The 27,657-nt window shown below is 59.5% G+C and overlaps 1 long non-coding RNA gene across 1 annotated transcript; it reads right to left on the bottom strand.

Annotated features, from left to right (window-relative positions):
• Positions 1–5,274: 5,274 nt before the first annotated feature.
• On the bottom strand, positions 5,275–27,347 carry LOC103345812 (uncharacterized). The gene is made up of 3 exons (XR_515557.3): positions 27,259–27,347; positions 13,826–13,957; positions 5,275–7,026 (listed from the first exon to the last, which is right to left on the bottom strand). It is a non-coding gene; the product is annotated as an uncharacterized lncRNA (long non-coding RNA).
• Positions 27,348–27,657: the final 310 nt, after the last annotated feature.

The following is a 27,657-nucleotide window of genomic DNA, read 5'->3' as shown; positions in this document are numbered from 1 at the left end:
CAGACGTTGGGGGACAAGGAGGTTTCCTGGACGAGACGTTTGCTGTAGCAGGTCCTCCCTGCCTGTGCGCCTGGCTGCCCCGTGACCCCAGGTGGAAGCTGGGAGGTTCGGGTCCTCCGGGAAGTGCTACTTCGGTCACTTACTAAGGACTTTGAATGATGTCCACCTACTGGAGCCTGCAGCCTTGCCTGAGCTGGTGATGGGATTCTGTGAAACCGGGGAGCAGGGAGCCTGCTTGAGCCACCTTGGATCACTAGGTACAGCCAGGAAACCCAGGCGCAAGTCCTTCCTCCGCTGGGTGGTGGGCTGTAAGGTGCCCTGCTGTGGTTCCCCTTCCCCAGTCCCTAATCAGATGGTCTATTCTCGTCATCCAGAACTGCTCCTTGGCTGCTGCCCGCACTGTCTCCACCAGGTGTGGCGGAGATGATGGGAAGGATCAGGCAGGAGCAAGTCTGCTCCCTTCTGCTTGGGCCGGGCTTCCTCTTTGGGCTCCTTTTTATGGGGCGCGAATCCCTCTCATAGAGCTCCCAGTTAGCTTTCCCTTAAATGTCAGGGACTAGGTCAGCTGTTGAGATGCCCTTGGGATGTCTGCATCCAATACTGAGGGGTCTTCCCGTGAGTTCCAGACCCACACTCGATTCTAGGTTCCTGCCCCTGTGCCCCCGGGGAGGCAGCAGTGATGGCTAAAGGAGTTGGGTCCCTGCCACCGTGTGGGTGACCCAGATCGAACTGCTAAGTCCAGGTGTCACCTGGCTGTTGCAGGCAATTGGAGAGGGAGTTAACCAGCCAATACTCTCTCCCTCTCTCGCTCTTAAATAAAAATAAATTAATAAAAATTAAGAGAAATAACCACCGTGCAGTAGTGCATTGACTATACCCATCTGGAGTGACTGGTGGACTGGGGGTGGAATGGCCATTATGAGTTTCAGCCCTCAGTACTGGAGGCCTCACACCTGTGCAAAATCAATGCTCCATTAGCAAAGGAGGGGTGGGGTTGGACAGCACAAGGTAGCACGTTTCACAGGCATGGCACCAGGAACCACCCCCAAGACGTACCCTAAGAACTGTTACTGATGCAGGATCTGGGTGGAAGAATGACTGTCACCTCCAGACGGGATTTCGGCAGAAGAGGGCACAGCTGTGTTTCAGTGCTCATGGGGCTGCCAGGCACCGCACCGCGCACGGACTGATGGACCTGGGTTCAAGCCTCGGCTCTGTCTCTGGATCTGCGGCTCGCAGACACTTGAGGCTGCAAGTGACAGAAACGTTGTTTATTGGCGACTTGAGCTAGGGCAGGGCACAAGGGCGAGGGGTGGGGACGCCACGTCCAGGAGCACTGACATGGGGTAAATGAGAAAGGGGTGATTCGCGTTCCTGTTTTCCCAGCAAAGTTCTCCGCGGCGACTCTTGGTGTGACCTGAGCCAGAACACTCACTGTGGCCACGGCCATGGTGCGGTCTGGGCCTCCGACCTTCCTCGGGGCAGGTGGAGGAGGGGCTTAGTCCCCTGGAGCCGTGTGCAGTACTAACTGCGGTGACACATGTGATTTAATGCGGGAAAGAAGCTGAGAACAAACGAAGCATAAAAGTGCACGAGCAGGTGGCGGAGCTACCGCCACTCACCTCCGCCCGTTCAGTCGCTGTGGACTTAGGAGCACTGGACACCCAGACCTCAGCAGGGCACTCCCCTGGGGGCAGGGGTTGGTGCCGGTCACTACCCTCCTGCTCCTGACGCTCAGTAGAATCCTGGCGCTGGATGCTGGGCGAGTGCAGCAACGCCCAGCGTTATCCGGAGTGCCCTGGCCACCTCTACTGCTCCTGCTGATACGGCTGTGCGTTCCCGGGGCGGGTGGGGGTGTCTCTGGGACCTCAGAATCAGCAAGGACAGCAAGGGCAAGCTTGTTTGCAAGCAAAAGAGGGCAGAGGTGTGAAACTCAAAATGCTTGGGCCCTGGAGGCGATCTTGTCTCATTTTCGGTAGTGCTTACACACTCGGCGTCTCTGTCTGGGATTTCATTGTCCCCAGAGGCAGTCCCTCGGCCACTTCGTGTGTCAGTCACTCCCGCAGGCTCCGCAGTGGTGTCTGGGACCACCCAGCCTGAGAGGAGGGGGTGAGGGAGCAGGCAGGGGGCCAGGGGGCAGCAGGGGCAGGTGTTGGACAGTGAACAGGGAGAGGCACGGGAGGCCAGCAGGACGCGTGTCAGTGCGTCTGGGCCGCCAGAACAATCGGCCACCGGCTGGGTGGGTTTCAAACAGCAGAACGTCGCCTTTTGCAGCCCTGGGGGCCGGGAGGCCCACGATGGAGGCAGGCTTGGGGTCTGTGGAGGGCAGGTCTCCTGGCTCGTGGCTCCTCCTCCCTTTCCTCACAAGATGGTGGGGCCGAGAGGTCTGTTCGCTGGGGCAATGATCCCACCTGTGAGGTTGCCACCCTCAGGACCCAGCCGCCTCCCCAGGCCCCGCCTCCCAACACCGCCACCCTGGGGTGTCCATGTGCTCACTTGGGAGCCAGGCTCTGCAGTGCCCGCATTCGCTGGGTGATGGGATGCAGCCGGCTAAAGGGAAAGCAGAGGCGCGCGCTCTCCCTGGCCCTGGTCCTCCAGGGTCCCGCTCTTCCCCACCAAGCCCTCTCGAGCTGCTGTCTGCAAGAGGTACCTCTCCAATCAACGGAGACTGTTGAAAGCTGCCCCGCGCTCAATCCACTTTATAACCTCTTGTGTCTCTCAGCTGGCGTCTCAAACTTCCGTAAAAGGCAAAGGAGAGCTTCCCGGACAAACGGCTGACGTTGCTGACGGAGCCCCGGCTGCTCACAGGCCCCTGGAGAAGCCGTAGCCCCAGGCCGGCCACCACGGTGTTTCTCTGAGACCCTGGCCCCCACCTACCTCCTAGGCAAAAGACTTGTGAACGAGTGCCGTTCCTGCTTTGGACAGCGAAGCAGGATTTCTGACACCTCTACCCCGGCTCATAGCCGACTCTGTGAAATTAACGTCTCTTCTTTGTGAAGCAGGAGGCATTCTGGGAGAGGTCCCAGCACCGCAGGGCCGAGCCATCGCTTCCCTGCAGTGACCGTGTAAGGGACTTCCCACACACGGACTCGCTTCCTCCCAGCAGCGACCCTGGGAGGCAGAGTCCATGCTGATCTCCCTCTCAGGTGCACCTGACAGAGGGCAGCCCGGCCGAGGCCACACCCACTGCACCCAGGAGACCTTGCCTTCGCTGCTACATCTCCCAGCCTCTCTCTCTAAGGAGGCCCTGGCATCGTCCAACCCTGGCTGGGAATGGTCTCCAAGTGGGCACGTGGGGCCAGCTGTGTGAATATGGAATAAGTTAGGGTCAATATGCCCTGGTCGATGGACCGTAAGTACCCGTGTTCCAAAAGAGAGAAAAAAAATGAGTATTGAAAAAGCATCACTTTTATTTAAATCGCAATCTGAACCCCAGACGACGGCAGCTCCGGCTCACCACGCTCTCGCCTGCTCAACACACTGATTGTTTAAAATTCCAAGGGGAAAAATAAACCACTTGGCTCCTCCGGCCGCTTGTTTACAACCGCCTTTTCAGAGGTGATGGATTGTAGATTGCGCATAAAATGGTGAAATATCTACTAAAAATGTGGACGTGGGCTGCCCCGACACTTTTATGTAAGGGGAATTGGCCAGGGCCTGAGCTGTTTGTAGGCCAGCGGCTCTGAAGGGCCTCTGGCAAGTACCCCGGAGCTCGGTTGCTTTTCCCATAGTGCTGAGTGTTTGGTGATGGGGGAGGCCACAGTCAGCTTGCCTTGCGGATCTGCGGCACCCTGTCACACTTCAGGCAAACCAGGACTGTCCCCCATGGCCCGCGACGGCAGGGACCAGGCCAGCGGCCCTCCAGCTCCCTGGTGCTTTCTTACTTCTCTCCCTGCGTGCGTGGGGAACGTTCAGGGCTCACTTTTTTTATTTTTAATTTTTTGACAGGCAGAGTGGACAGTGAGGGAGAGAGACAGAGAGAAAGGTCTTCCTTTTGCTGTTGGTTCACCCTCCAATGGCCGCCGCGGCCGGCGCACCGCGCTGATCCGATGGCAGGAGCCAGGTGCTTCTCCTGGTCTCCCATGGGGTGCAGGGCCCAAGCACCTGGGCCACCCTCCACTGCACTCCCTGGCCACAGCAGAGAGCTGGCCTGGAAGAGGGGCAACCGGGACAGAACCCGGTGCCCCGTCGGGACTAGAACCCGGTGTGCCGGCGCCGCTAGGCGGAGGATTAGCCTGGTGAGCCGCGGGCCGGCCGGCTCACTTTCAATTATGCCTTCTGGCAGTGTTTGACCAAAGAGAGCGCGAAGCAGCGATGAGCGGCTACCGCAGACCAGCAAATTTGCATCAAAACCCGAGTGGTCGCGCCTTCTGCAGGTTCCTATCTTAAGTTGTGAAAGTGAGGCTGTTTTGTTTGTTTTGTTTTGTTTTTGGCTTCCAAGGGAGGAGGTGCCTCCCTCACCTGCACCTCCCAGGGTTTTCTGGGACGTCTGGCTCCGCACGGCTGCTGTGCGATGCCGCGGTGCCCGGCTGCGCACCGTGTCCTGACCTGGCAGCGCCGTCGGACTGTTCTCCCACCACAGCTGTTCCGGGGACCCTGCAGGCCGGGCCGGGAACCGCTGCCTATGGGAAACAGGCCTGGGAAACCCAGAGGCTGAGATGGGGGGGCTGGCTCGGGCAGCAGGGGCGGCACCCTCAGCACCGGCGCCCAGAGCGTCCGGTCCTGTCTGAGTCTGGGGGCCAGCTCTCTGCCCCCAGGGAGGGCAGGCAGTGCCACTGCCCAGGCAGACACACAGGGCAGCTGCTTGCCCACGTGGCCCCTTGGGTCAGGTTGGCACCCTCCTTGCTTCTGAAGAGACGTCCTTGGAGCTTTGCACAAAACAGTCGCTGGAAGAGGCAAGTCGCCCGCCCCTGCAGACCAGAGCTGCTTCGTGTGCTGGTCGTCACGGCCTCAGGCTGACGAGAGCCGGTTCTTCCTTGCTCCTCGCATCACATCATCACGGCAGGGTGCCCGCATCCGCATGGACACACAGCACGCCTGCTGCCCACGCCCTGGAACAGAGGAAGACCGCGGCGGCGGCCTGCGGGGCTATTTATAGACCCTCACCGGGAAGAGGCCAAGGAAACCTTTTTTGGTCAACTCGCCAAAGCCTTTGGCTACATCTGTGTGAGATGGGCACTGAACTCCAGGTGCATCCTGGGAAGACAGCTCTGCCCACCACCGAGCACCGACGCAGTTTGGACCACGCTGGAGAGAGGTCCTGTCTCCCCCGGGTGCTGGGAATCATAGACGCCTGACGCTTCACACGCAAGAACAGCTGAAGAGGAGACGTGCTAGAGGAAGATGGGGAAGGGGAGCCGGCACAGCACACCCCGTGCTGAGAGGGAAGAAGGCAGGCGAGGCAGAAGACGTTTAGGAAAGCAAACTCGGGTTCCACAATGCGGCCGCCTGCCCAGGTGGCGCTACCCTCCCTCTCACCAAGCACTGCGGCGGGGACGCACAGGCGCTATTCACAATGGAGAGGATGGCGAGACACCTGGGGACAGACAGAGGGCCAGAGGCAGAGCATGTGTCACAGACGGGCCCTCCCATATCACGTGGACCCTGCGCCTCCGCCTGTGCATGGGGCAAGTGAGCGGCAGGTGCTCCGGACACAGGGTCGGACCTCGCCCAAGGCCGGGCCGTGGGCGGATCCAGGCAGGGGATGCGGACCAGTCTCCTTGCAGCAGGAGCCCCTGCCCAGCCACTCCCAGACCTCAGGAAGCAGGTGTGGGCGGCGCCCCACCCCCGACCAGCAGGGGGCAGCAGTCCACCAGCCCCACTGGGGGCCTGGGCCACCTGGTGGTCAGCGCTTTGCTCATCAACATGAAGGCACAGCCCCCTACCATCACACGCAAAATGTAAGATGGTTAACTCAGAGGGAACAGCCAATAAAGAGAGCGGACGTGGGTTGTGAGGACAGTCTATGATATCCTTGTGCGGCTGCCACATTCACAACATGGGAACTGGGTAACACACACACAGGAGCACTTCGACCAGTTTCTCAAAAACAGAATCTAAAAGATAGTGAATCTTGGTTAAACCCTTTGGAAATGCAGCTTTTTCATGGACTTTTGGAAAACCTCTCACGTGTGGTGCATTTGCCATTTTCCACTCACAAGTGACTTGTGAAGAAAAGAGGATTATTGGTCTCGTGGTTTTGCACTCACAGTCCACGATGCAGCTGTAGGCTTGGGCTCTGCTGCGGGCAGGGTGTGCGTGAGGCGAGATCACAGAGCAAGCCGGGAAACAGAGGCCGCGCCCACCTCAAACTTCTCCAGCCAATTCCCTTGGGAAAACTGACTTCCAAGAGGGCCACCCACTGGGCCCCACCTGCTGAACCCCGGACGAGGGCTGTGCCCGCACTCAGCACCACCGGCTGATGGCTCGGTTGAAAATCAGTATGGATTTCGCAGCCAGATCACAACACAGAGATTTCAAAACTTTTTGCACCACAATAAGCTTATCTCTTAACTCCATTTTCCATGAACTTTTTGAAGTTCCCTAGTACACACAGAGACACACATAGACACGTGCATACACACACACATATGCACAGGTGCACACGCAAGGGCACGCATACAGAAAAAAAAAATAGAAGGTCTTGGAATTTTTAGACACGGTAGCTAACGTTCTTAGTTTCTATAAAAGGCTTGAAGGTTAAAGTCAGAGGCGATGTCTCACAGCTGAACGATTCAAGTGTCCACATGAAGACCCGCTGGGTCCCGGAGGCATGGGGGAAATGGCCAGTGGTAGGCTGAGCATCACTAGGTACCAGACCTCAGGGCTTGGCAGTGGGGGCGGCGAGCGAGCGGAGGTCCACAAAGAGCCGTCGGCACTGCATCGGGGTCCTCGGCAGCCGGGGAGCCAGAGGCCCCGCAGGAAGCCTTCAGCACCCCGGGGTGCACGAGGTTGTCCGCGAATGGATCACGGCTGGAGCTGGGCGGGGCGTGTGTATGGGGGCCGTTACACTGCTCTTTTTTACACCTGTGTAGGATTTCAAAAATAGGAATTTCAGAACCTGACAGGAAAGCAAACACAGCAAAAGAACAAGCGATGGTGAGCGTGCGCTGACGAAGCGGAGTTAGCGCACGCAGACGCTGTCCACAGAGGGGAGGTCGGCCCAGGGGGCGGCGCAGCCCACACCCCACAGCTCAGCACCAGCCTGCCGCTCGCCTCGGGTCCAGCTTCCCGCTAATGGGTCTGGGAAGGCAGCCACAGACAGCCCAAGTGCTCGGGGCCCTGGGAGCCCTGGATGGAGTTCCTGGCCCCTGGCTTTGGCCTGGCCCAGATCTGACTGTTGTGGTCATTTGGGCAGTAACCAGTGGATGAAGATCTCTCTCTCTCTCTCTCTCTCTCTTCCCCATTTCAAATAATAAATGAATAAACATTTTAAAAGACATGAGGTCTTTTTTGTTTTACTTAATACTACTGGTTGAACTCTTTAATTAACACACAATTATTCTTAGGTGTTTAAATTTAACTGAACAGTGATCCCTGTTAAATATGAGAGTGGGAATGGGAGAGGGAGGAGATGTACAGTTCAGCACATGCTCAATCAGACTTGCCCCAAATGGTAGAGCTGGAAGCATGCCAGGGGATTCCAATTCAATCCTATCAAGGTGGCATGTACCAATGCCATCTCACTATTTGAGAGATAGAGTTATATACAGAGAGAGGGAGACTGAGAGAAAGAAAGGTCTTCCATCCTCTGGTTCACTCCCCAAATGGCCACAATGGCTGGAGCTGAGCCAATCCGAAGCCAGGAGCCAGGAGCTTCCTCTGTGTTTCCCACGTGGGTGCAGGGGCCCAAGGACTTGGGTCATCCTCCACTGCTTTCCCAGACCACTAGCAGGGAGATGGATTGGAAGTGGAGCAGCCAGGACTTAAACAGGCGCCCGTAAGGGATGCCAGTGTCACAGGCGGAGACTTTACCTACTATGCTGAGCGCCGGCCCCTGTATTTTGCTGGGGATCTCTGGAGTTAATTTTTGCTCTTTTTTTTTTTATTTGACAGGTAGAGTTATAGACAGTGAGAGAGAGACAGAGAGAAAGGTCTTCCTTCCGTTGGTTCACTCCCCAAATGGCCGCTACGGCCAGTGCTGCACCAATCTGAAGCCAGGAGCCAGGTGCCTCTTCCTGGTCTCCCATGCAGGTGCATGGACCCAAGCACTTGGGCCATCCTCCACTGCCTTTCCGGGCCACAGCAAAGAGCTGGACTGGAAGAGGAGCAGCCGGGACTAGAACCCGGCGCCCATATGGGATGCTGGCGCTGCAGGCCGGGGATTAACCAAGTGAGCCACGGCACTGGGCCCTATTTTTGCTCTTTTCTCACCCATCCTCTTATTCTGTCCATATTTGTTTTATTTCCAGGAGAGGGCAGAGTCTGGACGTCCTGCCAAGAGTTCCATGAGGGTGGGATCCTGCCGACTCAGAACGCAGCTTTGCAAAGCCACGTTGTGACAGGGCAGCCTGGGCAGGGCTCAGAGCAAGCCGCGGAGTCTCTGCCTCCAAGAAATCTCTCAGTGACCATATCGCACTGCCCTTTGTCCCTGGAAGCTTGGGCTTCACCTGTGACCTGCAGGTGCCGTCAGGTATGTCATTTTCTATCAGATGTCGGTGTGGACACTGAGGAAGGAGCCTAGGGAGTCGTCCTCTAAGTGGTCATAGCGCTCATTTTTTAAATCAAAACACGAACTGGTGATGTGAACAGTTCCCATGTAAAGTAGCAGCGTTTCTCCTGCTTATCTGAAAGCATATTCCTAGGCACGTGTGACAGTGGCGATATAAAAACTGACATAAAGAACAAAATGCAGGAATTCCAAACAGAGGGGCGTGTGCTTTTGTCCTGTTTTGGGGACTGTAGAGTTCAAGGCACTTGTGGTTCCAGAGTGTGGGGTGTGTCAAAACCAACCCAGAGCGTCTCACCTTAAAATATGTAGGTGTGAACCAATCACCGTTTATCACGGAATTATCTCAAAGTCAATTAGACGGAGTTGAAATGCATCTATATATTGTCAAGAGGATCAATGTGAATGTTGAAATGAATGCTACAGTGCGAGATTTAGTGACAAACTGATCAAAACACCTTTTAAAGTCAAAATTGCTTCTTCGTTATGTGCCACGCAGAAATGGTTTGTATGATTAATAAAAATTCACCTGGGTTTTTTGAGATTAGATATTATCATAAAGTAAGTTTTCAGGGCCAGTGGCATAGCAGGTAAAGCCGCCCCCTGCAGCGCCGGCATCCCACACGGGCACTGGTTCACATTCCAGCTGCTCCTCCTCTGATCCAGCTCCCTGCTGATGGCCGGGGAAGCAGCAGAAGATGGCCGCGTGCCTGGGCCCCTGCACCCTTGTGGGAGACCTGGATGAGCTCCTGGCTTTGGCCTGGCCTAGCCCTGCCGTTGTGGCCATCTGGGGAGTGTACCAGGGGATAGAAGATTGTCTCTCTGTCTCTCTTTGTAACTCTGACTTTCAAATAAGTAAATCCTTTTTTAAGAAAAGAAGTTTGTGGGCCTGGAGATGGTCAAGAGATTGTCCTCACTGTACCTCCTCTCTAACAGGCTGCCGGGCTCTCTGTCCAGCCACAAACGTGCCTTAGCTTCCTCACCTCCACTCTGCGAGTGGCCACACTGCCCAACGGAACAAGCCCTCCCAGGAGGCGCAGATGTGCCCTTTGGGGCGCACGGTCCTCACAGCCGGCCAGGACAGCAGCACTTCCCCGGGGCGCTCTGTGGGAACTGAGCTGGATTCGGGGAAACAGGAAGTGAGGAGAGGAGCCGGGCGTGGCCCAACAGCCCTCCACTGACCGCAGGCACGAACTCTGCTAGCGCTGGGGTGGGCTCAGCTTCCGGTGCTTCTTGGGCTGGGTTCACGGGTTGGCTGCTCTACCCGTGGACAGGTGAGGAGCTGAGGTAGGGGCCGCGCTGGGCGCAGGCTTCCCGCTCTGGGAACACACGTCCTCGTCCGTCCGGGCCTCTCCCCGTAGTTATCTGCAGGCCCCCTCTCTAAATGAGACGCAGCCGGAGACACGCTGAGCCCTGGTTGTCTGCTCCAGCCTTGGTCTGCGCCGCCGTGGATTTCCCAGTCTTGGGAGGTCTGTATGTATTTTGTTCATTGTCAGAATTTCCAGTTAGGTGAAGGTTAAGCCAGCCTCAGGGCGGGGTAGGAACCCCAAGTACCCCCTCTACCCTGTGCCCCCCAAGGACATTTCCCACTGGATTTGCCCAAACTGCCCCGACTCCTGGGCCGTCCCGCGTCCCTCGGAGGATTCTGGAACTGAACTGAGGTTTCCACAGTTCCCTGCCCAGCTCTGCCCGGGGAGGGGTGGGGACATCGCCCAGAGCGTGCCCTGGGCCTGGCGCTGGGTGTGGGCGCAGTGCCACACCCTCCGTCTTCTTATCACCTTGAAAGCACTTGGTGCTGGTTTCTGAGAAAGAGCCGGGTAATCCCAGGTGCAGGAAACCTTCCTCCCGTGGTGGCTGTGGTCAGCCCCACCCTGCAGGTCCCGGGCTCTACTTGCATTTGCAGTGGTGCACCAGCACAGGGGCAGCGCGTGGTCCAGGATCAGCCACGGCGTGCACTGACCGACAAGGGGCCGGAGGCGGGATGCAGGCACAGCACTCCTGGGAGGCACTTCTCCTGGACTTTCTCTCTCAGGTGGGTGAGGATGGGGGCTCCCCTCCGTGTTCGTGTAAATGACCCTCGAGTTCTGCCCCCGTGTCCAGGGCACACACTCTCTCCACGTTTCATTCCTTCCCTCGCCGGCTGGCCAGGCTGCTCTCCACAGCTCCACGGGACAGAGGGGAGTCCCAGGCCCAGGGAAAGCTACGTGCCCAAGGTCACGCGCGTGGCAGGTGCAGGCCCACCTCTCCCAGGCTCGTCCCTCCAGGCGGTCCTGTCGTACGACAGCTCCTCCCCACGCGGCTAAGCAAGCTCTGCCTTCGGAGCTTGTGTGCCGTGCGAAGCCCTGGGAATCCTCAGCGTCCCCGTCGCAGCCTAGCACCGCTGCAGGTTCCCGGGTGACCGCTGTGCTGTCCGAGTGGCAGCTGGTTTTTTTTTTTTTTTTTTTTTTGACAGGCAGAGTGGACAGTGAGAGAGAGAGACAGAGAGAAAGGTCTTCCTTTTGCCGTTGGTTCACCCTCCAATGGCCGCCACAGCCGGCGCGCTGCGGCCGGCGCACTGCGCCAATCCGATGGCAGGAGCCAGGAGCCAGGAGCCAGGTGCTTCTCCTGGTCTCCCATGGGGTGCAGGGCCCAAGCACCTGGGCCATCCTCCACTGCACTCCCTGGCCACAGCAGAGGGCTGGCCTGGAAGAGGGGCAACCGGGACAGAATCCGGTGCCCCGACCGGGACTAGAACCCGGTGTGCCGGCGCTGCAGGTGGAGGATTAGCCTAGTGAGCCGCGGCGCCGGCCGGCAGCTGGTTTTACAAACATTATTTATGATGATGTATAAACACGTTTAAAAGGGTACAAAATCCTACCAATCTAGGAGAAAATTTAAAAAGTACTTATTTATTGTTATTTGAAGGAGACAGAGTGAGGTCTCCTATCTGCTGGTTCACTGCCCGGATGCCAGCAACAGCCGGGGCGGGCCACGCTGAAGCCAGGGGTCAGGAACTCAGCCTTGGGTTTCCAGTAGTGGCAGGGACCCAGGTGCTCGCGCCACACCTGCTGCCTCCCAGGGTGCACACTGGCAGGAAGCTGGATTGGACGCAGAGCTGGGACTCGGGACGCGAACCCAGGCACTGGCAGGACATGCCGCACCCCAGCCACCATGCCAGGCGCCCGCTCCCGGGAGAATTTGCTTTCTTGCTGTTTTGTGCTTTATCTCCACAATACCGTACATGCTCGCTGTGATGCATTGGAGAGGCACGTGTCCAGGCCGCCTGGCTTTGCTGCCACAACCAATGACTGCACAGGAGTGGCAGGGACTAGCGGACGCCGACGCCCCCCCAGCTGCTGAGGCCGGGTGTCTGAAGCCAGGGTGTCAGCAGGGCCTGCAGGGGCCGGGGAGGCTCGGGGAGTGTCTGCACAGCTCCTCCAGCTCCGCGGCTCCCAGAGCCACGGCTGCCGGCTGCAGGGCCCCGGTTTTCCCACACCGCAACCCCTGTGAGTCCTGGATCAGCCACACCCGGCTCCCCTGCGCTGGGCTGATTTTACTCCGGGTCAACCATCTGCAGAGGGCCTATTTCCAGCCACGGTGTGTGCACAGCTGTTAGACTCGACCCTGTCTGGGGTGGGCACCGTTCACCCCAGGACAGTCCTTTCAGGCCAGGAGTAGGAGGGCGCCAGGAGACCCACCCGACCCCCAGAGTGGGAAGCGAGCCCAAGGATGCCACGGTGATGGAGACCCCCCCCCCCAGTCACCCTGTGAGCTGCTGGTGGCCCCTGGAGAGGAAAGGCTCCTCACACAAAACAGGGCCAAAGGTCAAAGGGCACGGTGAGAGCCTAGAGTGTAGCAAAACTCTTTCTAGGGCTGAAATACAACTGGACGATAGGCGTCCTTGGGGGCACTTTCTCCTCGTAATGACCTTCGCCCTGTGACCCCAAAGTTCACCTGGAAACAGCCAGCAGGGACTCTCCTTCTGAGACAAAAGGCACCTCCCGACAGGTGCATGCGTGCTGGGGGGCGGAGTGTGGGGAGCTGGGCGGGAGCGGGGAGGACACTCCTAGGAGGCAGAGGGCGGGCCCTGGTCTGAGGCCCATCTCAGGGGCAGCGACCACAGAGGGGCCCCGGAGTGGAGGCGGAAGGGGCCCTCCCCGGGTGCCCAGTGGGTCCTGCTGACCTGGGCCGCCCCACCCCCGAGGCCCCCCATAGACTCGCACGTGCTTGCTGTGTTCCCAGCCTTCAGGGTGAGCTCAGAGCTCCCTGGGCAGCCTGGCCCCCATGAGGGCTGCACCCAGCTTCTCAGCACACTCACGGAGCTCCCCTGTGAGTCTCAGGGCCTGGCCTGGCCTCGCTCACCGCCACATCTCCAGGAGCCTGACAGCCACGGGCGGGCCTGGTGCACAAACCACGACTCCTGGAGCAGCCCAAGGCCCTTCTGTGGCTCTGGGTTGAACACAGCTCCCAGCAGGCAGTGCTGTGTCCTGGCAGCTCAGGCTCTCTCCCACGGGGTCGCTTTGAGTGGACTCTCGGGGCATCCATGGGGTGGGGTGTAGCATGGGTGCCCAGTGCGGACAGTCCCCTGATGCGCCGGGGTGGGAGTTCACCCTCTCTCCTGGAGTTGGGAGAACTGAATCCATAGCCTCTCGGGGAACTCGGAACCCACGCTGGCCACCCAGGCAGTTCCTTCCCCAACCAGGGCCCTCCCAGGGGGTAGGTGCAAACCTCAGGCAGGTACCCGGTACCGACAGGACCTGTGATGCCGCTGTATCCCAGCAACTGCCCTGAGCCGCCTGTGTGAATCGGAGCCATCCCGAACCAGGACACCCCGCAAGCCAGGTGGCTTTCTCCTGCGGAGACCAGAGACTAAAAAGGGGGTGGGTGACGGACTAAAGGGGCTGCTTTGAAAGGAGCCTTTATCCCCACACCCTGGAGCTCCGAGGCTGGACTGAGTGCCCCGCAGTTCTGTCTTTGGGGCAGCTGATCTCTGAGTTGGATGCTACAGAATGTGGGGTTCTTTCGTAAATAATCCCAAGACACAATTGTCCTGAAGGGCTAATATGACTCTCACACCATCTATTCTCCTGCCTCATTTGTTTGTAATTAGTGTCCACGTTGCTAAAGGTAAGGCGAGTTTTGCTTTCATGTCATTTAAAAGCAAAGGACGACTTCTACCTGACAGCGACCTTCTCCCACTTGCCCATCGATATCTGGTTCCAAGTGTCAACATCACACGCCCACAGCGCCATGAAGAAGGCTTCCGATGTGGAAGAATTCTTAAGAGTCAGCAGCATGGTGAGGTGAATTCTGTAACCGCAGGGAGAGAGAAGTCGGGGAGAAAATGGAAGACTTAGAACCAGCTGTCACTTAAGGCTTTGTATCAGCAAACTAAGCAAGAGTGCTCCCGAAATGCAAAACACGCTTTTCAATGTAGCAATAGCAGGCAAATCCTAATGTCACAGGCCCAATTATATTGATTATTATCAGAGAAATATGGAAAATATCTCCAGCGATCAGGAGCTCTCTCAGGGGAGGAATTATTGTAACCTGCAGGTTGCACTCAGCCCCAAAAGTCCGCAATTTCATTGTTTTCAACAGGGACCCAGGGCTGTGCCACCTCTGCCGCCGGCTGATTGTAGAAACCCTGGCCCCGCTGGCAGCCAGCCCGGGGCAGAATCCGTGGTCAGTCTTGCTATGTTCTATGTTTGTATTATTTGAGAGGCAGAGCGAGAGAGAGTGAAGGAGAGAGATGGAAAGGCACACACACACACAGAGAGAGAGACAGAGAGAGAGAGAGAGAGGTCTTCCGTCTGCTGCTTCGCTCCCCAATGGCCGCAACGGCCAGGGCTGGGCCAGGCTGAAGCCAGGAGCCTGGAATTCCACTGGGGTCGCCCACCTCACCTGCTGCCGCCTCAGGGCACCAGCAGTAAGACAGATGGGAAGCGGAGCAGCCAGGACTGCAGCTGGCTCTGCAGTGTGGGATGCTGCCGGCCCCTCCTGCTGGGGCTTGAATGTCTGTCCCCTGCAGGGCTCACGTTGACAGTGGGCTGCCATGGTGGCCACGCGGGGAGCTGGAACTGCATGGCCTGTTCAGGTCCCCAGGGCTCTGCCCCCATGGGCGGGATGAGCACTGTCCTGGGAGGGCGAGGACGCAGCCGCCGGCCGCCAGCCGCTGTCTTGGCCTCCCCCTCTGCAGAACCATGAGCCAGTGCGTTCCTGTCCACGGCAAATGACCCTGTCTGCCAGGGCAGCACCCGACTCCAGGAGGGAGAGCCCTGGCTGCGGGTCCTGTGCCCTCTGCATCCCTGGGATCCTACGATGCGTGGTCCTCTGAGTCTGTGCCTCGCGTGGAGCGCCGTGCCCCCGGGGTCCCTCCGCACCGCGGCCTGCACCGCCCCATGCACCTTGCTTGCAGACTCACCCCAGTCCGCTCGTCCCTTCCCAGGCACAGTGACATTCGGGGATTTCCTGCTCTGTCTGGTGCTGCTGTGGGTGCCCACGTGCAGGCTCTGGGGTGGACACGGGCATCCATTCCTCGTGGGCGCACACCAGGAGTGAAGGGTGCACACGCAGCGAGGACGGCGGTCTCACCTCCGTGCCAACGTGTGCGTGAGCCGGGCCCGCCAGGCGCGTGCTGTGCTCGCCCTCTTCACTTTATCCCGAGTCGGCAAGAACGCTCTAAGAAGAAATTTCTCGGGTAACTACGGCGGCTGTTTTTTCATGAAAACGGACACTTGTCTTTTAGAGGCTCTTGGCTCAAGTGGGTTCTGAGGACACTCTGTGACCACTGCAACGCCGCTGACCGCTCCATTCCCACACCTTAACGTCTGCTCCGGTCAGGGCAGCCTCCCTGTCCCATCACACTTCCGGCGCCTGCTGCTGCCGTTGGTGTCTCTCGGGACTCCCAGGGACCGGCACCTGGCAAGGTGGTCACACGTCTGGGGTCTCCCCGGCACAGCTCACTGGCGGCTGACCCTGCGCTCAGTTCTCTGTGGGCGGAGAAAAATCGATCAAGCACGAGGTCCCAGGCTCTGGTTTGCTGAGTGAGCCTGTGCTGGGGAGGGGGCCAAAGCCCTCTTAGGCGCCCCTTCCCAGAGCAAGAAAGACCCTCTTACCTCGGCTGGGAGACAGCGGGAGGACCACACCTGCACTGTGCCCTGAGCCAGTATTCTCTCTCTTTAATGTTGGTAAAAAGAATAGTTGTCTACTCCACAGGATTAACTTGAGAATTAAAACCAGATGATCAGGGCTGGCACCGTGGTGTAGTAGGTTAATCCTCCACCTGTGGTGCCGGCAACCCATATGGGCACTGGTTCGAGTCCCAGCTGCTCCTCTTCCAGGCCAGCTCTCTGCTGTGGCCCAGGAAGGCAGTGGAGGATGGCCCAAGTGCTTGGGTCCATGTACCCGCATGGGAGACCAAGAGGAAGCACCTGGCTCCTGGCTTCAGATCGGCGCAGTGCCGGCCGTAGTGGCGATTTGGAGAGTGAACCAATGGAAGGAAGACCTCTCTCTCTGTCTCTTCCTCTCACCGTCTGTAACTCTACCTCTCAAATAAATAAATAAAATCTTAAAAAAAAAAACAACAGATGATCAGAGTATGGTGCTAGACAGTGTCTACGAACAGCAAGGGTTCGATGCGTAGGAACTGTAATAATACTAAGATCGTAATTCCAGAAGGAAGAAATTCAGTGTGGCCCATCCATACAGTGCAGTTTTACAGCCATTAAATACTGTGTTTACATTTTGTGTTCACAAAATCATAGGATGCACAAGGAAATTTTTATGCCATGTTAATTTTTTGAAGTTAGCAAAATTCTATGTGCTGTGTGCTTTCAATTATGCTTTTTTTTTTTTTTTTGACAGGCAGAGTGGACAGTGAGAGAGAGAGACAGGTCTTCCTTTGCCATTGGTGCACCCCCCAAATGGCCGCCACGGCCAGCACTGCGCAGATCCGAAGGCAGGAGCCAGGTGCTTCTCCTGGTCTCCCATGGGGTGCAGGGCCCAAGCACTTGGGCCATCCTCCACTGCACTCCCTGGCCACAGCAGAGAGCTGGCCTGGAAGAGGGGCAACCGGGACAGAATCTGGCGCCCCGACCGGGACTAGAACCCGGTGTGCCGGCGCTGCAGGTGGAGGATTAGCCTAGTGAGCCGCGGCACCAGCCTCAATTATGCTTTAACAAGCAGTGATAAGGCCCAGGAGGGGCTGCGACGGTGCTAGCAGTGCCTGGCCTGAGTGATGAGATGGGTGTACAGCTCGTCTTCTACTTCTTTCTACTTCAGTGTTCCTCCCAAGAAGCACACCGTCTCTGGAATCATCAAAGCAATAAGTCACCGTGTAGGTGAAGGCAAGTGTGCACGAAGCAGCCTTGTCTTCCCGGCTCGCGGCTGTGCCCGGTCGTGAGTGCAGGAGCAAGCCCGGGGCTCACTCACACCCCGTGTGCAGGCACCCACGGGACCAGCGCTGTCACAGCGGCATCTCCGTGAGAAACACAGCTAGCAGTCCCCTACCAGAGCTCACCGATGTCACTTCTGGACGGACGATGCTGTCCGAATTCCCAAGTCACGGACAGAGTGGAAGGCAGCTCCAGCCCTGGGGCTCCCTGGTGCGGCGCTGCTGGCAACACAGCCCTGGCCTTGACCTGCTCTCATTTCTCTCCCTTGCCCTCCTGGCCCCTTCTAAGAGGCCGGGGCGAGTGAGAGCCTTGGGGGCACTGGAGGGCAGTGCCCACCTTCGTGGGGCGCTCACATTCCTGCAAGAAGCAGACAGGTGCAGCCCCCCTGCTGTGCTTCTGCGTCCCCTCCCCCCGGGCAGCGCGCTCAAGGCACCGCGATCCTGGTGCCCAGGACACGCGTGGCAGGTGCCTGGTGAAGCAAACACAGCAATTGCTCCTGTGTGGCACGAGGCTGAACCTCTGTGTTCCTGTAGCTCCCAGCTCTGGGAGCGGCAGGCCCTAGAGACTGGCTCGGCTGTGGCGAGGGCCCTCCGGCTGCGTGGCCTCGCGTGGCGAGACGGACCAAGTGGCTCACAAAGCCCCCGAGGCCCTAACGGAGTCTCAGCCTCACCACCCCTGCTAATGCTCACCCGCTCCCAGAGCCCCGCCTCCAAGTTTTGTCCACATGGGACCCAGACATTCCAGGCACCACACGAGGCTTAGCACCCGTATGATAGGTGAGACGGGCAATGGCACGGAGGTCCTCACACAGATGTCACTCACAGCTCACAGGTGTGGAAGGAACACAGGGCACACACACACACACGCACATGCGGCCTAGGGTCACAGCTTTGTCATTCACCCTGAGCAGCTCTGTCCTGGCCCAGGGTGGACTGCGCAATTATCCGAACGGCCAAGGCAGGGGGCGCTTCGTTCCTGGCTTTCAAGGCTTAGGTCTCCAGAGCCACACTTCGCAGAAAGGTCCCTGGGGGAATCCCTGGCTCCCCAGGAAGAGCCCCCGACCACCGCCCCGGACTGGTCACGGCCTGCACTAAGTGGGCAAAGGCTCAGAGCAGGGCGACTCTGCTGGACGCACTGGCCCTGACCTTGACGGCAAAGGCACAGGTAGAGCATGGGCGTTGTGGGGTGTGGGAGCCCAGTGCAGTGGGAGGGGTGGCTGAAGCCCTGACTTGTGGGGCTGTGCTGAGCGCTCTGGGCCGAGCCCGGACACTTGGTGCCGCCAGAGAGCACAAGAAACAGAACATGTCCGCCTGCCCTGCCGCCTAAACCCGCAATGCCAGCCTCCCGGCTTCCCTGCGCAACACATGGCACTACCCGTGCATCCTGGGAGGGCCAGGCTCAGCCCCACCCCTTCTGTCCCTGACACCCCCCCCCTCGTCAGCGACACACAAGGAGAGAGAAGGCATGTGGGTGGCCGGGGGCATTGCAGAGAAACCCGAATTTCACAGACACAGCGCGTTCTGCCCCAGTTGAGGGAAGCCGGGGGTGGGGTGTGTGTATGGAGTGAGTAGGGGTGAGGACTGTGACTGGGGGATTCTCGCTCAGAGCCACTGGAATCGGGCAAATGCTTCCGGTGGCATCCCGGAACACTGCCTTCCTTCCCTGCTGTCTTGCTTCCCAGCCCGGGAGGGACCGGGCAGGAGAGCCTCTGCACAGCCTGTGGGGCAGCCTCGGGCACTCCCGGCTCTGCCGCGGGTGGCTGGGCCCAGGTCCGCGTCTGGGATGCAGGGAGTGTGAGGACGAGAAGGGTAGTGGAGGAGCAGCGTCTGCTTGCACGCGAAGGGGAAGCCCACACTCAGGAGTGACCTGGAGCCACAGGGGGCGGGGCCTGGGGCGGGGCTTAGGCAAATATTCAAAGCAGGTGGGGTTTGGGGCAGGGCTCACTCCCTTGCCCCGCCCCGTGTCCAAATCTTGGCCTTGGCCGCGGCATGGCATCATCAGGAGGGCGATGGGGGTGGGGGTGTCAGCCATGGGAATTTCATTCCAATGACCTTTCGCTGAGCTAAGGTCATTGACAGGGGTGCGGCTGGCAGCCTGCTGGTCCTGAGAGGGGAAGCTGCGGTTTTCCCCTGCACGGCAGGGCGGGGGGAGTTGGGCTGCAGTGCAGTGGATCTGCAGGGAGGGGCCCGAACCCTCAGCTCCTGCTTGCCAGGTCAGCTCCTCAGGGCCCGCCTCTCACGGAGTCTCCCACTACGGACAGGAGCCCACCCTGGGGCAGGCTGCCAGGGCCGTACCCTCCTCCCTGGGGGAAGTCCCACTCCCCACCCGAGATGGTCCTGCTGCCCCCCACCACGAGGGCTCACAGGAGGGGCTCTTCAGGGCCTCTGAAATGAAAGGGCCAGGCTGAGGCCGGACAGCAGTGGGCACAGGTGCTGTAGACCTGCATCTGAGAGGCGTCCTTGCCCTCTGCACGGGGCTGGCCCCCGAGGGTGGGCTGAGGCAGGACAGCAGTGGGCACAGGTGCTGTAGACCTGCATCTGAGAGGCGTCCTTGCCCTCTACACGGGGCTGGCCCCGAGGGTGGGCTGAGGCCGGACAGCAGTGGGCACAGGTGCTGTAGACCTGCATCTGAGAGGCGTCCTTGCCCTCTACACGGGGCTGGCCCTGAGGGTGGGCTGAGGCCGGACAGCAGTGGGCACAGGTGCTGTAGACCTGGATCCGAGAGGCGTCCTTGCCCTCTACACGGGGCTGGCCCCCGAGGGTGGGCTGAGGCCGGACAGCAGTGGGCACAGGTGCTGTAGACCTGGATCCGAGAGGCGTCCTTGCCCTCTGCACGGGGCTGGCCCCCGAGGGTGGGCTGAGGCCGGACAGCAGTGGGCACAGGTGCTGTAGACCTGGATCCGAGAGGAGCCCTTGCCCTCTGCACGGGGCTGGCCCCCGAGGGTGGGCTGAGGCCAGACAGCAGTGGGCACAGGTGCTGTAGACCTGGATCCGAGAGGAGCCCTTGCCCTCTGCACGGGGCTGGCCCCCGAGGGTGGGCTGAGGAAGGGGAGAGTGGGACGGCAGGGCAGCTCCTGCGAGAGGGAACGGCTGCTCCGCATGGGTGGGGGGTCAGCGGGAGAGTTTGTAGACACACAGCACCGGAGGCCCCGGGGGTCGGCAGCGGTGGGCTCCCGCCAAGGTCACAATGTGGGTTCGGGAACAGGTCCACCCCTCACCCCCAGCTGTCCACTGAGTCACTCCCGCCCCGTCTCCCCGCCATCCTCCTGCCCTCGTGACTGGGTCGGGGACTTCTCAGAACCTCCTTCTGCAGGCTTGCTCGCGTGGCCTCAAGCAGCCGGCTGAGGAAGGACAGGCACTGCTCGGCGCTCCAGAGATGACAGCTCGGCCACGTGCGTGCCGCGGGCAACGGCCGGTGCTGCCTTCAACACGCACGCCTGTGAAACGGGAGAGCGGGTGGCGCACACACACCAGACAGCAGAGGCCTGATCAGTTCCAAAAACTCCCTCTGCAGGGAACTCCAGTGTTTCCTGGAAAGGTCACACCCTCGCCCCCTAATCCTGCAAGAGTGCCGATGCCTCTTTACTGCCAAAAAAAAAAAAATCAGTTTTTAAAGTGGGGCATTTTGAACGCGTGTGCTAGAATCGCTCCGCAGGCTTCTCCAACACTAGCTGTGGGCAGTTTTCACCGTGGAAGCTGGAATCACCCCCAACCCTCACCCTGATGCGAGGCTGTGAGGGCAAGGAGGGAGAGCCGGACTCACAACAGCGCCACCTGCTGCCACTACCTGGAATCGCCCCGCTCCTTAGCAGCTGGGGCGGGAGGGAGAATTCCACCTTCAGAGCCTCCTGGATGTGGCTGGCGGGGCACAGCTCCTGCCCTGCACCGGGACCCCGGGGTCAGTCGGCCTGCAAAGGGAAGTCGGCTGTGGGGTGACATGGAAAATGCAGGGGCCACGTCTGGCCCCTCCCTTCCATCTCTAGCCGGTGGCTCCCCACGCCTGAATGACACCTGGGCAGGAAGCCCCTCAGGTCTAACTGCTGGCCGTCAGTGAGCACGCGTCGGGGCAGGATGATGGCTTCCTGGCTGGCCTGTCCCCAGCACGGGGACCTGCCTGGCCCTCGCTCCCGCAGGCTAGACTCCCTTAGCATTCGTTTCCACTGCATCCCTTACACCTTCTCGGCACCATCAGATCCCAACAAGGCCGGATCCGGGCGACTGCTTGCATGTTGGCGATCTGTCCCCTCTACCAGTGCCACACCCCAGGCGCTCTGGGAGGCCCTCTGTGCACCTGGCGAGTGCGCCACAGGTGTTCCCTGGCAGAGAACAGAACCTCCTGTCAGCCTCACACGCCCGGGCTGTAGCCTTGCGTGCAAACATGTCATCGGCACATTCCTTCCAGCAGTTGGCCTTTAAGAATGACCTTGTGTCCTGGCTTCTCACCTGCTCTCTGCTGGAGCGCCTGAGTCGCGGCCCCCCAGTGAGCAGGTGCATTCAAACAGCCACACAGCCCTGGCAGAGGAGTGGTCAGCAGGGACGCCCTCACTTCGGCTAAGAGGACACCCGAGGAGCGCCTGGGGCGCTGTCAGGTCAGGGCAGGGCTCCTGCCACTTCTAAAATAATTTTTCACCCAAGAAAAATTGGTCACAATGGTCACTTTGTTCTCATCATTTCTACCACGTTACACAGATGGCTGCTGGTTCGTGTCTTGCTGTTCGAGAGCGCTGCAGCTGAATGGGACACGGATGGTGCTTTGTTCGTTCTTTTTTAAGCACATCTCTGTCACTTTCCAGTTCACACAGTAAACGGGCGAGAGGAGGGCCCGGCAGGCCATACACACAGCAGCAGCAAGCACAGCCGAGCACGGGGCACTTCCCACGGGGTCCCGGGAACCCCCGGCTCGAAGATGTGGCAGGGGGAGGCGCAGGCGGGGCTGTGTGCCTGGGGCAGGGGGCACGGAAGGCGCAGCGTGCTCCTGTGTGCTGGGGGCAGGGCAGCCGCTGTTCTGGGAGCTTCTGGCTCCAGCCAAGCAGAAGTGGACTTTGGACTAAGGAAGAGGAAGGAGCTGATAGTTCTTTGTTCTTCCCTGAATCAGAGGAGACCGTGGGCTGGCTCGCTGCAGGTGGCCCCAGGGACAGGAAGTAGAACTCTGGGGAGACCAGACAGCACCTCCCTCCCCGCCTCTCCTCCACCCCGCGCCTCTGCAGGTGGGAGCCAAGCCAGGCAAAGAGTGCTCGTAACCGCCCACCAGAGCCACGGTTGGACTGGAAGGCGGGAAGACTTAGAGCCCTTCTGGGCAAGCAGTTCCTGAGCCGAGGAAACAGGATACCAGGAAAAGTGGAAACCCCGGTGTTTACTGGGAGACAGGAAAAAGAGGCGGCCGGCGATTTGTTTCCATAGTGACTGTTATTGAAACAGGACAAACCGACGCCGCACCAGCGCTGGCTTAGCCCCCTGTTCCAGCTCCCTTAGAAGATGGCTTGAATCTGATGGGGTCGTTGACAGTGGACAAGAAGGTTATCACTCGTGACAATTCTGTTCTGCCACTCGCAAGTAAGACCTTTTTAAAGCAATAATAAAACCCATATATTTTAAGCCCGTGCCGTGCCAGTTCGAGGGCTTAAATAGAACGAGGGTTAGAGGAACTGTGTCCTGGGCGTTTGCCGAGGAAGCCTGGTTCAAGCTGCAAGACGTCTGCTCGCTGCTGGGGGCCTCTAAACTGCACCCGGGGAGCAGACACTGAACCTGCCCCAGGCAACCGGCCCCACCCCCACCCCACGGTGCTGCTGGGGGGGGGGTCACAGGAGGCCCCCGTGGTGCGGAGCCCATACAGCCCCCGCTCCCTCTCAGGAGGGCCACGGTGCCCTTGCATGGCAATGACCAGGAAGTCAGAGCCACAAAGGAAAAAACTGGCACGGTGACTTCCTGGCTCTGCTCTCGAGGGAAGAAAAGTCCAAAGAATGTTCTAGAAACCCCCAAGCGCCTGCTGGCTCCAAGAGTTGTTCCAAATGTGTGTGGCTGAAGCCACCAGGGGTTCAGGCCCCGTGGCCTATTTCTCTCCGTCTTCATCCACACAGTCTCCCCTTTCTTCGTCCGATTATTAATTCACCAAGCTCCGCTGAGTTCAGCAGCCAGCGATTGTCCTGGGCTCCGGGGAAGCGGCTCTCACGCTCACTAATTAACAGCAGGCTTTGGGGAATCCGGCTTAGGCAGGAGGGAGCTGGAGCTGGACTCAGACGCAGATCCTGGCTCTGACCCCCATTAACTGGGTTTTACTCTCTCCCCTCCCCCGCCACGCCCGTCCAGGCTGCACCGATCTGCTCCCTGATCAGTAGGTCTTGTCCTGAATCAAAGGTCCCGGGGAAACAGCCCTGGCTGGGACGCTCGGGGGGGGGGGGGGGGCTGTCCCTCCCACCCGAAGGGAGCACTGCCATTGGTTTATTTTTAAGTCCTCGTTGCTCGGGGGTGGCTGACATACTGGAAGCCAGAGAGCTGACTGTGTGAACACGAGGGGGGTCAAGGCAGCTCCACGGCCCCCAGCTCCTCCCACCCTGCGCTCCCTGTGACCAGTAATTGCCCTGCGATAGAAGCACCCTATGTAAGATCCACACTGTTTGCCAGCTTTAACCACACAACACGTGCTGTTAGCCGTAGACGCCCTGATCATCTTGGCCAGGAGCCTTGGCTGACGCCCCCACCCGCCCACCATCCCTCGCTGCCTCTGTGGGTCCCACTGGCTCAGATCCGCCCTGAGAGTGGAATCCTGCGAATCTGTCCCACTGTCCACTCACTCCCCACGCAGTGTGCTCCCAGAGCCCCGGATGACCAGTTTCGGTGGGACCTTTCGACCCAGGCGTGTGGCATGCAGCCGAGGGATGGGAGAGTTTGGTCCTTTGCGCCATGGTGACAAGCCACTGCCCTGACAGCCGCTGCTGGGGGAGTCAGCATCGACCTTCAAGGCAGTGGAGATGCCCAGGCCACCTGCTAGGGAGACGCAGACACACGATCACCGGCCGCCCAGAGGAGGCAGCCGCCTCGGGCCTGGGGACTCCAGTCATTCCTGGGTCTGGCCCTCACCTTGGTAAACGGCCTGACAGGCCCCGGGTTCTGTCCCCCGGGGCATCAAGTCCACTTTCGGCACTAGTCCCTGACTCGTGGCAGAGCGCATGGGAGGCCGGGCTGTGTTCAGGTGGTCCTGCAGGTGTGAGTGTGAGTGTGCGGGAGTGTGGGTTAGCAGACTTGCTCGCTTGGTCCTCTCCCCTCCGTTCCGGGACCAGGTGGGGTCAGCACTGATTCTGCATCCTGGTGTCTTTCTATGACCACTGAATAGTGTAATTTGCCCTTTTATAATAATAATAGTAATAGTAATAATAATAAAAGAAGCCCACTGCGTTCACAAACACTGCACTTGGAGAGGTCACACCTAACTGAACGCCGCAGTGTGGCCAGGTGAGGCCGCTGGAACAGAAGCCGCTTCCGCTCTGGGTGGCCCCTGGGCGAGAGCCAGGCGTGCAGCGAGGCCACCACAGGGGGACGTCCGGGTGCCCACTCCCCACGCGGCCAGCTCCTTCTAAAAGTCGTGAGCGCTCCGTTTCTCAGTGCGCAGCTTTATCCAAAAGCCAGCTGTGGATAAATCTCTCTTCTTCCAGTCTGTAAACAGGCACAACTTACAAAGAGGGAAAACCTAAAAGCATACGTTGCACTTGAGAAGAGAATGGGCCCGGCTCCTACTGACTCGAGATTCTGTGATAAATACACACGGGCATGTGTACGCCGCACTTCTTTGCTGGGCCAGGCCTGTGTCCTGTGAGCAGGGCAGCACTTGGGTAAGCTTACGCGCCAGGGCGAGTGTGTGTATCTCAGTAGCACATGTGATCTTGGGAACACAGCTCCGTGGGGACGCGAAGGATCTCGGTGAGAGCCTGCCCAGCACTGCAGGGCCGTGTGGGGACTCCAGGGAGTCTCACCCCGGACCATCTCACTCCAGACCCGGCTCCGCGCCTGTGGAACAAAGCTCCGCATGTCTCCAAGCATCTTGCTGGCTCTAATATTCTGGAACTCTCAAACTGTGTTCATCAGAAGCTCCAAAAAAATCCAAACCAACCAGGCCAGCACCCTGCAAACTAGCGTCCGGTCTGACGTGTGCTCTGTGCTGCTTCCGGGAGCCTCGTGTGTCTGCAAGGCAGAAGCTGCGGAACCGACATTCCCGGCGTGTCCCCTGCACAGCTGGAGATGACGACACCGTACGCACAGCAGGGCTGCAGGGCCCCAAGGGCGCGCACAGAGATCTGGGTGTTCCGACACAGCACGCACGCCTCTTCCTTTCTCCTCTTCTTTCCTCACGTGACGTCACTTCCTTCCAGGTCAGCACCTGCTACGGAACTCTCGAGGATCCCAAATCACCCACTCCTGGTTCTTTTTCTCTCTCTCCAGTCATCCACATCCTCTGTACCTGGGGGGGAGGGGAGGGGTGCTGGCAGTAATCCACACTAACATGTGAACGACCCACCACCGCCCAGTCTGCGATCCCTCTCCCAGGGAACCAGGACTCCGGGGAACATCAAGGCCGGGTTCCCTTCCTGGGAAGAGCTGTTATTCGGTCCGCTGAAGCAGGGTGGCCTGGTTTTCAACCCTGGTCCCCTCTCTGCTGCACGCCAGTGGTACTGCTCATGGCATCTCGAAACCGCAGTTTCCACGCTTCTGATAACGCGCCTCTGCCAGATTTAACAACAACAGCCTCTGCCAGATTTAACAACAACAACAAAGCACCCACCCAGGTGATTGACTGATCTTCCCCTACTGAGGAACTGCACAAAAATTATGGAAAATGAGACAAAAAGGCAAGTTTATTTTGGTGCAAAAAACCCTTACCCCACGCGAATGAGGGCTCTTCTAAAGGTTCTGGAAGAGGCACACTATGAAAAACGGTGAGCAGTTCAAGACCTTTCGCACTGATGAGCTTTTACTTCCATTTTCCCCCAAAATTTTTGAAGAGCCTTGTGTACATGCACACCTACTGCCCTAATACGCTACTTACTATAAAAAGTATTTTAAAAGATGTGATAAAACAGTATTTCCAACTACTTTCACCGCAGGAAAAGTGTCTTTGCTCTCGCTCCACCGTGTCCGGAGTGCACGCAGTGAGACTACACCTGCGCCTCACGTGTACACAAATACACGCGCAAACAGCCCAGAGAGCGCGCGCACACACACACACACACACACGCCCCCGGGTGCTCTCTGACCCGCACGGGGTGGGGGAGAATCGCCCGTCCAATCCCAGGACAGCGAGGTTTTCCTAAGCCACTGAGAAACAGGGCGCAGCCGGATGGCTGAGCCCCCACCCCAGGTACCAGTTGTGGGGTGCAGCCGGGGTGCCTCACTTGAACAGGCTCGGGTCCGTGCCCGGGGGAGCTCCGGCCTTTCACACACTTCAGAGAGCAAGCTCTTTAAAAAGACACAGCGTCCCAACTTTCCCAACATCCGTGACCCTGGCAACGAAGGCTCGGGCCAAGGGCGGCCCCCGCGGGGCCCTCGCGCCAGGCCAAGCCCGGCCTCCTCCCACAGGGCAGCCTGAGAACGCCGGCGCCTGGGCCCCGCTGCCCCTGGCCCGGAATTTCAATGCTCGGAAAACGCCATCTTGCTGCGGGCGCTCCGGGGCTGGAGCCCCGAGGCCGGGGCGTCGGCGGCAGGTGCCCCTCTGCAGCCGCGCCGGGAACTGCGGCGGGAGGCGGCCCGGAGCGCTCCGGTCACGCGGGCAGCTTCTCCCTTCAAGGGGGCCCGCGCCCAGGAGAAACCGGTCTTCGCAGTCTGCCTTTTAAGGCATTGTTTCCAGCGGAAGACCGAGAGCTCCGCGGGGACCCTGCGGGCTGGGGCGGGATCCCCGGAGTCGCCGCGGGACTCAGCCCTGCGGGGCGCACCGCAGGCGCTATTTTACAAACATCACGACGACGCCACCAGGCACTCCTGCGACGGCGCGCCCTCCCGCCGGCTCTGACAAGTCTGCGTGGGCAGCGGCGGCGGCCTGGGGTGCGGGTCTCCGGAGCGCGGCTCGGGCCGCGGGGGCCAAGGCCTGCGCGCCGCCGCCTCCCCGGGCACCGCAGTCCTGGGCCGCGCGTCTGGTCCTCCCGCGCCCCAACCAGGAGCCTCTCCTCTCCGGCCACCTGGCAGCGCTTCCCGGGCCTCAGGCGCCTCCTTCCCGGGCTGCAGGACTCACTTTTCTGCCTCAGCTCCTCGGATCGCTGTGCGCCCCCCGCCTTTTACCTCCCACGTGGCTGCGCTGCTGCGAGGAGGCCGCCATGTTTACCCACCATGCCCCGCGGAGAGCACGTGGTCAGGCGGGTCACGTGCTGCGGAGATGGGTCACGTGGTCGGCTGGCGCGCAGTCCCGGGGACCTAACATGGCGGCCCGCGTCTGGCTGCGAGGAGCACAGGCCTCCCACGCCCGGGGCAGCCGGAACGCTCGGGAAAGAGGGGTTCGCACCTTTGCCCGCTGCCCCTCCGGGCACAAGCAGAGCCGTGGTTCATGTCTGGTTGTGGCCATCGGGCGTGTGCCCGCAGGCGGAAGATCTCTCTCCCTCTTTGACTTTCAAATAAATAACTTAAAAATTTTTCT

The sequence above is a fragment of the Oryctolagus cuniculus genome, chromosome 10 (genome assembly GCF_964237555.1).
Source record: "Oryctolagus cuniculus chromosome 10, mOryCun1.1, whole genome shotgun sequence".
NCBI lineage: Eukaryota > Metazoa > Chordata > Mammalia > Lagomorpha > Leporidae > Oryctolagus > Oryctolagus cuniculus.
The sequence above is the reverse complement of the archived record's forward strand: the minus strand, read 5'-3'. Positions and strand labels throughout refer to the sequence as shown.